Below are 12,783 nucleotides of genomic sequence, written 5' to 3' on the forward strand. Positions count from 1 at the left end.
AGGGGGAGATGGTGCAGGCAGAGAGGGAGATGGTGCAGGCAGAGAGGGAGATGGTGCAGGCAGAGAGGGAGATGGTGCAGGCAGAGGGGGAGATGGTGCAGGCAGAGAGGGAGATGGTGCAGGCAGAGGGGGAGATGGTGCAGACAGAGGGGGAGATGGTGCAGGCAGAGGGAAAGATGGTGCAGGCAGGGGGTGAAATGGTGCAGGCGGAGGGGAGATGGTGCTGACAGAGGGAGAGATGGTGCAGGTAGAGGGCACATGGTGCAGGCAGAGGGTGAGTTGGTCCATCCGTTAAGTTGTGAGGGGGTGACACCATGAGTTACCCGCAACGGGTGACACCAACCCTAGTGACGCCACTGCAGTGTAGACAGTTGCATACATCTCTAGATACTTACTAACTAGTCCCCCTGGTCCTGAAGAATTGCTCAACAAAATTTAGAGTAGCGAGAAACATGTTGACCGGACTGCAATAAATTCCAGATGAGAGTGGGAATGAGAGTGGGAAACATCATTTTCCACTACTCTCCTCTAAGAAATCTTTTTAATTAAAGCAGTGGCCCTTCTGAATAAAGTATTCCCGGTACCACTAGCTTCATTTTAACTTACAAAAATCACGTCTACCCTACGTTCTGGCCCCATACCCGCTCTTCATCCATACGGCAGTTGGAAAAAGATCTCCGCCAAAGAGCCCCTCTATGAGGTGTCGCCCGTTGGGTATTGCACCGCCGACCCAACGAGGAGCAGGCCCAAATGATGAAGCATGACACCTGAAAGGGTGTGGGAGGGCATTAAATCCAACAAAATGGATTCCCAGGGTGACCACCTGGCTACCCTGTTCTGATCCACTTGCATTGCAGACTGTACCTTTAATATATCTTTTCTTCTCTCCCATGAGGAACAACACCTTTTGTATATACTTTGAAAAAATGTACCTTTGCCTTTTAGGTTGAAATCTTTCTATTGATGTTTATACACAATCAAACAATGCTACATTATGAATGTGTTTTACCATGGGCTGCTTTTAGCCCCTTGCATATGGTATTCAAACAGCATCTTGAAAAAAAGAAAAAGGGGTTAACACATTAAACACTCCACCCCCCACCCTACAATCACCGTAGATCTATTGTCCTTGTTGTTTAGAATTATGATGTATCCTGTAGGCACCGGCGGAATTCAGGTGTAATGACAAGTAATGACAAGAACGGCTGCCACAGCTCCCCAAACGTTGAACCCCTTCCCAGACAATGTGAGAGTTATTTTCCCCATTCCCAATGTGTGCCCCAGGTGTTGGAGCCAACCCGTATGGGTGGGGATCCGGGGAGACCTCCAGTGAGTCAAGATATTTTGAATAGCTGTTCCCAAAGCAATCCCAATTTGGCGCCCTCTCCTAGACTTGAGGGGATATATTAATGGGTTTGGTACCCCCCAAGAGCACATGGTCCGGGAATCTAGGTAGCAGGGTGTCTAAGTGTGTGTCGATCTCGTCCAATATCTGAGACCAATACTGTTGATGGTGTTTGCATTCCCACAGGATGTGTACCAATGTACCGCACTCTCCCCAGCCCCGCCAACAGTCTGCACTTTGTGTAAGGTCAGCACTGTGTATGCGCACTGGGGTAAAATACCAATATATTACCACCTTTGTCAAGGTTTCCGTTAACGCTGTATTGCTCGCTGTGTGTTTGCCCTGTGATACACTCCTTTCCACTCCTTGCTGCTCAATTCCCTCCCTAGATCTTTCTCTCAGCAGACACGATTTGCATTATATGAGTGTTTATATCATGTGTTGAACATCATGTAGAGGTCAGAGATTAGCTTCTTGTCCGAGGTCCTAGCAACGAGCCACTTTTTGTAAGGTCTCTCTGCGCATGTCATCTATTATTTGGTTGTGATGCCCAATGCTGCAGTTGTAAATAGCGCAGCATTTCTTACTCAGTAATCGCAAGGGAAGTGTTTGGAATATACAAAATTGTTGGGGGCGAATCGTCAGTTTAACTGCAGCTATTCTTCCTAGCCATGAAATAGGGTAGTATTTCCACTTTTGCACATCTGAGTGAATCTGGGTGTGCAATATGTGATATTTATCCTTAAGCGTGGCCTGTAGTGTGGATGCCAATGGATACCCAGATACAGGACTGTACTGCTCGCCCACTGTATGGGGTGTTGGGTCTGAAGGTCTTTCAAAACCTAGGACGGTATGGAGAGATCAAGAGCAACAGATTTCTCTATGCTCACCTTAAATCCAGAAGACTTGCCAAAGGAATCCAGCTCTGTGAGAAAGGCTCTTAGTCCTGTGACTGGATTGGCCAATGTCACTAATATATTGTCTGCATAAAGGCTGATTGTATGTGTTTCCCCCCCAACCGGGACCCCAGAAATATGTGGGTGCATCTCACTCTCTGCGCTAGGGGTTCCATACACAATGCAAAGAGCAGGGGTGAAAGAGGGCACCCCTGTCTGCTCATAGGGAGGTAGTTGATGTGTGCCCATTGATTCGAACAGTTGCTGTGAGAAGGCAAAAGCAATTTAAGATTTGTGTCCTAAGTTTCTTCCCTAGGTCAAAGAGCGACAACACTCGTTCAAGAAATAGCCAATGGACCCTATCGAAAGTCTTCTTGGCATCTATGGTCAGGCGCATATACTCTCCTAGGGTCCTCGAGGCTTACTCAATGATGTGCAGTACAGGTTTGGTGTTGTCGCTGGTTTGTCACAGGGGAATGAAGCCCGCCTGGTCCGGGTCGATCAGGATGGGCATGTTTGTACTAAGTCTACGAGCTAATATCCCTGTATATACCCGTAAATCTATGTTCAGGAGAGCAGTAGGGCGGTATGAACTACAGCTGCATTTGTCTTTCCCTGGTTTAGGGATGACCATGATAGCGGCTACCAACATTGATGGCGGGATTGCTCCTGGTAAGTAAGTAAGTAAAATGTTATTGTTTTTGATTAGTTGAAATCATTACAAAAATACATTTCTGATAAAATATTTTGGTTAAATTCATATTTAATCAATAGATTGTAAATAGGGCTTTATGTGCCAGGGCATGCATAAATGGTAAAAAAGTGCAGTAAGTCCATGGTTGTTTTTTCTTGGAGCTTCAAGGGTCTATGTGCGAGTTTTAAGTCCGCTGGACCTTTGCTTAGCAGCAACTTGAGATAGGAACTTGGCTAGCTTCCCATTTAGTTGTTGGTCCCTTGGGTTGAAACAAGCAAGTACTGCTTGTCTCTGAGTGCGTATGCCACGTTCATTAAAGTGAGTTTTAAGGAGACATACCCTTTCTTCTTTTAGTTTAATGCAGGAGCATATTATATGTTCAATGTCCTCTTTCCCGAGTCCGCATAACCGGCACAGATTCCCATAGTTCTTTCTCAGCCATGGTAGAAGATGAGGTATAGCTGTGTTTTAGAAAGGCCTCTTTAGACTTCCTAGAGTAGCCCAATTCAAAGTATGCTTGTGGACCAGGAAGTTTGTAGCTGCACAGAGTCATCCATGCGTGACTCCTGTGGGCAAATGTAGCTTTGTCTTCTGTGAGTGAAACTTTCTTAATAACCTTGTTTACGATGCGCTTAAAGTGCATGTGCATTGTCGGAATTTCCCATAGTTCACCTAGTCCTGTGGCGGCTAGTGATTCGTCCAAATATGTTTTGGCCGGCGTGATGGATGTACTACAAAGTTCCTGCCAGAGATGATGGTTCAGTGTATTCCTGGCGGAATTTTTGATTTTGTGCCAGCACTTGATATACGAACCTCGCCTTGCATGAAGTTTCTTTGTTAGACCAAGCTGTAGGCGAATCTGTGCTGGAAAGGTATTTGGCGGGAGATTTAAAATTACTCTATAAGCCTTTGCCATGGTGGTATCCAGCAATGAAGCATCCCTGTCTCTCAATACCTCGCTGCCGTATGTTACAGTTGATGGGATTTTTGATTGTGCAACGCGAAGAAGTGGGGCAAATGTTGGTCCTGTCAATTTTGTTTTGAGGATCCTAAGCGTTGTGGCAATCGCCATTCCTTTCCTCTTAATGGTTTTAGGCTGGGTCGCGAATTGGCACCCTTTGTCAAACATAACACCTAAGTACTTGTACGCATTGCAGTTCGTGATTGCGGTTTCTCCAAGCGACCAGGCGTGGGTCCACTTTTTTCCATTTATAGTCAAAGTTTTCGTCTTATATAAATTGAGTTATAGTTGGTTTTCATCAGCGGATCCATGCAGTGTGTTAAGTAATTGTTGTAAACCTACTTGAGTGTGGCTACCTCGGACAACATCGTCGTGTATGACATGCTGGAAATTGGTTTTCATCCTATTCGAGGGGCGTGGGCGTTGCAGGCGGGAAGGGCTGTTGTTAAGTCTGCTGTGTATAGGTTAAATAGAAGGGCTGCGAGAACGCACCCCTGCTTGAGGCCTTTAGATGTTTGTATACGCCTCGATAGATGGGAGCCATTTCCAAGCTTTACCTGTATCCACGTGTTGGAATGTAGTTCAATTAGAAGGTTCAGGAGGGGTGAGGGGACCCCCCCCAAAGCACCAATTTCCTCCAGAGGTTGGCTCGGTTGGGGTTGTCAAATGCCGCCTTAAAATCCACAAAACAAAAGTGGAGAGATTGTTTAGTTAAAATTGCCTTGTCGATGATTAGTGACATTGCTAAAAGGTTGGTTGTTGTTGCCTGTCTCTCTGCAGAACCCCGTTTGACTTTGGGGAATTATGTTTTGCTCTTTTGCCCATTCTTGCAGCTCTATGAATAGGTTCCCCGCAAAGTATTTTCCCCTACGTCCAGCAGTGGGATTAGACGGTAGTTTTTTGGTAGGGTTTTGTCCCCCGCTTTATAAATTGGTGAGATGACTGAGCCCTTCCATGATGCGGGCAAACACCCAGACTGTCTAACAGAGTTAAAGATTGGAGTTAGGATTTCTGACCAGTATTCTGGGTCTTGCTTATAAAGGGCTGGTGGAATCCCGTTTGGCCCTGGTGCACCTTCTTTTCTCCCTTTCTGTATTTGTACCCTGATCATGTCTGCATCCATTTCGGTGATCTCAACCTCATCGGTCATCACAGTTTGTAGATGGAGAGCCGGTTGGTCATCCTTGCTACTATTGAATTCTGGTACGTGTTGATTAAAGTGACGTTCTAGAAAGGCTGTCCGGTTGTTTTCTGTTATATATGTTGTTAATCCGCCATATGTTGGTTGTAGGAGTTTGTTTATCGTTGTCCAGAACCGTGCACTGTTGTTTCTTTTAGAGTCGCAGTAGAGTTTTGCCCAGAATTCATTTTCTTGTTTTTTCCTTATGTCCCATTTAAGTTTCCTAAGTTCGGCCTTGCTCTTTCGAAGCTGCAGAAGCAGATCAGTCTCCCCCGGGCGTAACCTCAAAAGGCTCAGTGATTTATTTATTACTTTTTTTAGGCTTTTCAAACTTGACCTTTGAGCACTCGTAGCCTTCCCTGCAAATGTTGGATCGTTAGGCAGGAAGTGTCGAGCTACGGATGAATATGTTGTTGAAAACACAGACATAAATGTTATCCCACATGTAAGTGAGGTTTCCTGTGAGGTGACTAAGCTCACTTAGCTGTTGTTTTGCTGCCAAGAGCACCTCCCTGGAATTGGCTATCAACGATTTAATTCTTTTTTGGCTTATTGTGTGGCATGCATCCTTTCCAACTGGGTTTGGGATTGATTTGTCTGGTGATGCATACATTGAGATTTTCTGTGGTTGATGGTCACTGTCCCCTTTGTTCCCTAGACAGTAGCCTTTATGTATTGGAAGAATGGGAGAGACACTAAAGTATAGTCAATTGTAGAGGATACCTGGCATAGGAGGAATGAGGCAGCCGATGGAGAATTGTCAACAAATCAGCCATTTAACACCCTTAGTCCAAAGTTCTCCAGATCTTCTAGCAGCTCAGTAGCGCCCTTGGAATTTCTTCCATGAATTCTGTGCGATTGGGTTGGAATGTTCCAATGTGAAGACTGCACTTGGGTATCTTCGTTTGAGATGGTACCTGATATGTGCTGATTGAAGTCTCCTGACAGAATGACATTTGGATTGGTATGCATACTCATCAATTGGTAGAGATGTTCAATCAGTTTTTTTGAATCCTATTGTTTCTGTTTCAGCTTAATATAGATGTTTATTATCAATACCTCCTCCTTTTTCCCGTTGAGGCTTAGTTGAATTTTTGTGCTGTTTACAGCTGGGAATGCAGGCAGTAGCTCCACCGCTCTATGGATTTGTGTTATTTTCATGTAAGTGTCCAGGCCGTCTGATAGACGGCCATAGTTGCTATTCCTTAAAGCGGGAGTGTGGAAACAGGTGTAACCCTCTATTTGCAGAGGCACCTCTTGCCATGTTTCCTGCAGTAGAATGATTTTGAACTTTTTTAAATAGTCAAAAAATTCAGCATCAGTGGTCTTATTTTTTGGGCCATTAATATTCCATGAGCATATCTTCAGCAGTAATAGCCCTTGATTTCCACAATGCTTCAATGAAAGTCACTATCACTGTGGGTGGCCGAATATATTGATACTTCTAGCGATCCAAGAGGGAGCAGGAGCAACTGAGATGTTAACTGCTGTGCTCATTTCTATATTTGATGTGTGTTCTTTTTGTAGTGACCGACCTCGCGCCCCCCTGAGTACGGACAGAATGTTATTACTTTTGCGGGTTGGTCTTTCCCTAACTATGTCAAGTAAAGGGAATAGGTATTGTGTTTAGTGGAACTCAGTGATTTTTATTCTCCAGGTTTTAAAGATTTCCAGTTCTTCCAGGATAATATTTGCAATTTGGTCACTAGTCCAGGTGGCTTTGGTGGATTTAGTTCCTGTTACTTTGTCCATATTTACAAATTCTATTGATAGGAGGTCAATAGAGCGTATGCCTTTTAGCCTGGGTATTGTGCCCAGTAGTTGGAGAATATCCCTCTGTTCAAATTATCGAAGGATCCTTTCGATTTATATCCTGGGGTAAAAATGGTAATGGCCGAATTCCTGATTTGGTTGGCTGAAGTTTAAGTTTAAGTTTAAAAATTTGTAAAGCGCACTACTCACCCAGAGGGTCTCAAGGCGCTTGAGGGAGGGGGTACTTTACTTATCGAATATCCAAGTTTTTAGTTGTTTTCTGAAGGAGAGGTGGTTCTGAGTAAGGCGGAGGTGGGAGGGGAGAGAGTTCCAGGTCTTGGCCGCTAAGTAGGAAAAGGATCTTCCCCCCATGGTGGATCTTTGGATGCGTGGAATTGCGGCAAGGGCTTGATTGGACGATCGTAGTTGACGGGTGGGGGTGTAAAAGGACAGGCGCGTGTTGAGTAATTCGGGTCCTAGGTCGTAGAGGGCTTTGTGTGCGAGGGTGAGGAGGTGGAACGTTATTCTCTTGTTGACGGGGAGCCAGTGGAGGTCTTTCAGGTGACCGGAAATGTGAGCTTGGCGGGGGATGTCTAGGATGAGTCTGGCCGAGGCGTTTTGGATGCGTTGGAGTTTTTTCTGTAGTTTGGCTGTGGTTCCGGTGTAAAGGGTGTTTCCGTAGTCCAGTAGGTTTGTGACCAGTGCATGGGTGACCGTCTTTCTTGTTTCGATGGGGATCCAACGGAAGATTTTTTTGAGCATGCGTAGGATGTTGAAGCAAGATGATGAGACGGCGTTGACTTGCCTGGTCATCGAGAGGGAGGAGTCCAGGATGAAGCCCAGGTTACGTGCGTGGTCCGTCTGTATGGGTGCAGTTCCCAGGGCGGTGGCCACCATGAGTCATCCCAGGCGGAGGGGGATGATCCTAGGATGAGGACTTCCGTTTTGTCCGAGTTCAGTTTTAAACGGCTGTTCTTCATCCATTCGGCTACTTCTTTCATCCCTTCGTGTAGGTTGGTTTTGGCGGTGTTTGGGTCTTTGGTGAGGGAGAGGATCAACTGGGTGTCGTCTGCGCAGGAGTTGATGTTGAGGTTGTGTTGGCGCGCGATGGATGCGAGGGGACTCATGTATACGTTGAAGAGGGTGGGAGTCAGTGATGATCCTTGTGGTACGCCGCAAATGACTTCGGTGGCCTCTGATCTAAAAGGGAGAAGGCGGACTCTCTGCGTTCTTCCGGCGAGGAACGAGATGATCCAGTCCAGTGCTTTTCCTTGTATTCCGACGTTGCTGAGGCGTTGTATAAGGGTGCTATGACAGACTGTGTCGAAGGCTGCGGAGAGCTCAAGTAGGATGAGGGCAGCTGTTTCTCCATTGTCCAGTAGAGTTCGAATGTCGTCAGTTGCTGCGATGAGGGCGGTCTCGGTGCTGTGTTTGGCTCTGAAGCCGGACTGTGAAGGGTCGAGGGCTTTGTTGGATTCGAGGAAGGCAATGAGCTGATTGTTGACGGCTTTTTCGATGACTTTTGCAGGGAATGGGAGGAGCAAAATGGGGCGGTAGTTCTTAAGTTCAGTGGGATCTGCTGTGGGTTTCTTCAGGAGGGCCCTGAGTTCGGCATGTTTCCAGCTTTCCGGGAAGGTAGCGGAGTTGAGGGAGCAGTTGATGACGTCTCGGAGATGGGGTGCGATAATGGAGTCTGCTTTGTTGAAAATGTGGTGGGGGCATGGGTCGGTTGGCGATCCTGAGTGGATGGTGTTCATCAGGCGGATGGTGTCTTCAGTGGTGATTGGGTTCCAGGCGCAAAGTTTGTTGGAGGAGGGTTTTAGTTCGGAGGTGGGTGGGGTGGACTGGTCTCCAAAGCTGGTATGTATGTCAGCGATTTTGTTGTGGAAGAACGAGGCTAGAGAGTTGCAGAGCTCTTGGGAGGGAGTGATGTCGTTGGTGCCGGCGGTGGGATTGGTAAACTCTTTGACGATGTTGAATAGTTCCTTGCTGTTGTGGGCGTTGTTGTTGAGTCGATCCTTGAATGCTGATTTCTTGGTGGATCGGATCAGTTGGTGGTGTTTTCGGGTGGCGTTCTTGAGGGTGGCTAGGTTGTCAGTGGTTGGGTTTTTTCGCCAGGCTTTCTCGAGGGTGCGACAGATCTTCTTGGATTTCTTAAGGTCGTCATTGAACCAGGGGGCTTTATTGCTACCTTGCTTGGTTTGATTGTTTTTCAAGGGTGCTAATTCGTCAGCGCTGTGGGTGATCCATTGTGTGAGGTTGGTGGCTGCTTGGTTTGGGTCCGATGAATTGGCAGGAGGGTTTTGGTGGAGCGATGTGAAGAGCTGGTCGGTGGTGATTTTGTTCCAGTTTCTGCGGGGAATTGGTTGTGGGTGGTTGTAGATCGTAGTGTTTTTGTAGTTGAAGTGAACGCAGCTGTGGTCCGTCCAATGGAGAGCTGTGGTGTGATTGAAGGAGATGTGCTTGCTGGAGGTGAAGATTGGGTCGAGCGTGTGCCCGGCATAGTGGGTGGGGGTGTCAACAAGTTGTTTGAGTCCGAGATTGGCGAGGTTGTCCAGAAGGGTGGTGGTGTTGCTGTCGTTGTTCTTTTCCAAGTGGAAGTTGAGGTCTCCCAGTAGAATGTAGTCCTCGGAGGGGAGGGCGTGCGGGCTGATGAAGTCAGTGGTGTCTTCGCTGAAATGTGTGCGGGGTCCTGGTGGCCTGTAGATGAGGGTGCCTCTGAGTGTGGTCTTGAGGTCGGTGTGGATCTGGAAGTGAAGGTGTTCAGCGGCTGCGAGGTTATCGTCGGAACTGGTCGTGATGAGGATGGTGTTCTTGTGGACGATGGCGATGCATCCTCCTGTTTGGTTGGTGCGGTCTTTTCGGATGATCTTGTAGCCGTCCGGGATGGCTATGGCGATGTCGGGCGCTGATGAGGCGTTCATCCAGGTTTCTGTAAGAAAGGCGAAGTCCGGCGATGTGGTGTCGAGTAGGCTCCAAAGTTCAATGGCGTGTCTGTGGACCGAGCGGGTGTTGAGCAGGATGCACTTCAGGTGGTTGTTGTCGGAGGTCTGTTTGGAGTTTGTGGATTTGGTGTGGGTCCTGATGCAGTCGAACTTGCAGGAGTGGCAGGTGAAGGGTCCATGTGTGTGTCCTGGGGCGGCTTGGTAGCAGTTTGGGAGTCGGACGGGGTTAAGTGCTGAGAGGGTTGCGGCGTTGTACGTTATGCGGGTGGAGTGGGCTTTACAAGGGCCAGGGGGTCTGGCGCTGGGCGCGGTCCAGGTGCAGACGGGCTTACCTTTGGCGCGCCTTCGGCGCGCATGGGGCGCATCCGCTGCGCGTGAGCTGTTCTGACATAAGTGGATAGTGGGGTGGCGGAGCGAGGGAGGGGCAGCTGAGAGGCGGGAGCGGGGTGGAGGGACGGGCTGGGAGGCACAACAACAAAATGGCAGCAAAACAAAAGCGAAACAGGACGAAATTGGGGCACGAGCTGCAATATCGCTATGATGTGGGCAGAGGCACCGGCACAATCAGGTACAAATTCAATTAAGAGGCAATGCCAACTTTGCAGTGAAGCGCTACGAGTTAAGACAGGCACAGATCAAAATCAAAATACACGCTATGTGGGCTCTGCAAGTATAGCGCTACGCTATAATCAGGCACTGATAAATTACAAGCAATGAGAGCAGAGCGCTACGCTATAATCGGCACTAATAATATACAAGCAATGGGAGCAGAGCGCTACGCTATAATCAGGCACTAATAAGATACAAGCAATGGGAACAGAGCGCTACTCTATAATCAGGCACTAATAAGATACAAGCAATGGGAGCAGAGCGCTACGCTATAATCAGGCACTAATAAGATACAAGCAGTGAGAGCAGAGCGTTACGATACCAGGTGACCAGGGAGACCAGGGAGACCAGGGAGCGTGTTTTTTCGTTGTGATGTTGGTGAGTTGTTGAATCTGTTTGGTTGAAGATTCAGGAAGTAAGGTCTCTTGGGACTTAGGCCCTGTTGGTCTGTCTGGGCCGTAATCCATGTTTGGGTCTCGTGTTGGAATAGGACCCATGTGCCCAATTGTAATAATCCTTGGTTCGGAGTGGAGACCCAGTACTTCATTACGGGCACTACTTGCGTTATCATTTTTTTGGTTTGTTCCCCCTGATGCCTTGGTTAGGTCGAAAGTGATCCTATTTGCTGGCTGCTCTATTTTCAGGATTGGTGTGAGGTTGAGGCTGACTCCTGGTTTGGGCCTTCAGTAGTAAGAGATTCCCTCCGCTTAGTTGATTGTGACATCCGACTGATAGAAGTGATACTGTTTTCCTGCTTCAACTTAGCTTTCATTGTTCCGTTGCCTTCGATGTTGGTTTGGCCGCTCGGTAATTTCCAGGCTGGCCCCAAGGATAGAGTTTCAGCTTGTGTTACGTACCTATTTTCCATAGTACCTGTGTCCTTTGGCTGATACAATCGTCTCTCAGCTTCGGGGACGTGTGTAATGACGGGATGAGCTTGTGCCTGCTGCTGTGATATTTTTGTTGTAAACAGGGGATAGAGCTTTGTGATGCTCGGAGATGATATTTTGTTCCGTCCTTTCCTTCTGAGATGGCGGCGTCGCTTTGAATTCTGCTTTGGTGTTTGCTCCTTGGGTGGCGGAAAGGTCCTAGCGAGCAGGCAACCCTCATTAGTGGTTGGATGCCTATTGCCAGAGTTTTTTTGGGCAATAAAGTAATTGCTTGGTATCTCTTTGGCTTCTGCTTTATTTGAGTTTGCCCTTTGTTTTTCTTGGTGAGGGCCCATTGGCAGACCTTCTAGAAGGGTGGAAACAATAGAGGGAAGTGAAGATAGTTTGTCAATTATAGGGCCACAGCTGCAGCTCAGTTGTGCTTCCTGCTGGGCTCTACTGATTAAAAGGTTTAGTTGGCTTAGTTTTTCGTCTGTGCCCCCCACAAAGAGGGCCAGAGTGTCTAAAAGTGTCAGCTGCAGATCCATTTTATCTGACTGATAATGTAAGGCATCAACCGCCCGTTGCATTGTATTTAATAAACCGTCCCATGTTTTCGTTTCCTGGTTCCTAGTTCGATTTGGTGAGCTGGAGGTCAAAGAGGGAGTAGGAGTTGGAGGACTTTTTCGTGAAACTAGGTTGTTAAATTCAGTTTCTTGATCATTGCCTTGGTTTGTATTTATGCAGGCTATTGGCGAAAGCTGTTTCTCAGAAGTGTCTGGGGCGTAGGACACTATTAGTTCGGCCCACTCCTGCGATCCAAGGTATGAAATCGGGTCCTGCCCACTTCCCCTGGAGTTCGGAGAGACCAAAAGGATTTCAAAAGTTTCAGAGGGCTCTTTGAGGGGGTCTTGGTCACCCCCGTTTTCCACCCCTGATGAGGATTGAGCCACTCCTTCTGAAGGTTGAGCCGATTTGGTGCCCTCTCGGTGATGTTGAGGCATAAGTGGGGTTTTGCAGGGTTCTATTTGGGGCAAGCCTTTAAAGAGGTGTTCTGGTGAAAAGTTCAAATTGTGCCTTGCCGAGTCCACCTTCCCTAAGTTTGTGGCCTTGCCATTCGTTGATTTTGGCTCGTGTAAGTTTTGTGCCTCTTTCTGCTTTTTATAGTCAATTGAGACTGGTGTTATAGTGTTGCAGATTATAGTACTGCAGGTTTGGGTGGGAATAGGAGATGGGCGGCTGGCAATTATATTATGTGCTCGGCCTGCAACAACGAAAAAGAGACTATTGCACATATTCTTTTTGTATGCAGGGCCTACGCTAATCCAAGACGAGTTTGGCTTAAAGCAATGTGCAAGTTATTAGGCACTAGGGACAGTAGGGTGGCATTAAGATTAATTTCCACCAGCAGCCTACCAGTCATCACATTCGCTGTTGCAAAGTTCTTAGGCTGGATGTGGTCCATCAGAAATGAATTTCTTTCTACTGAATGATATTTTGTCCTGGGTGATGTCTGAATTTTTAATTTGTAT

The sequence above is a fragment of the Lissotriton vulgaris genome, chromosome 8 (assembly GCF_964263255.1).
Source record: "Lissotriton vulgaris chromosome 8, aLisVul1.2, whole genome shotgun sequence".
Taxonomy (NCBI): Eukaryota; Metazoa; Chordata; class Amphibia; order Caudata; family Salamandridae; genus Lissotriton; species Lissotriton vulgaris.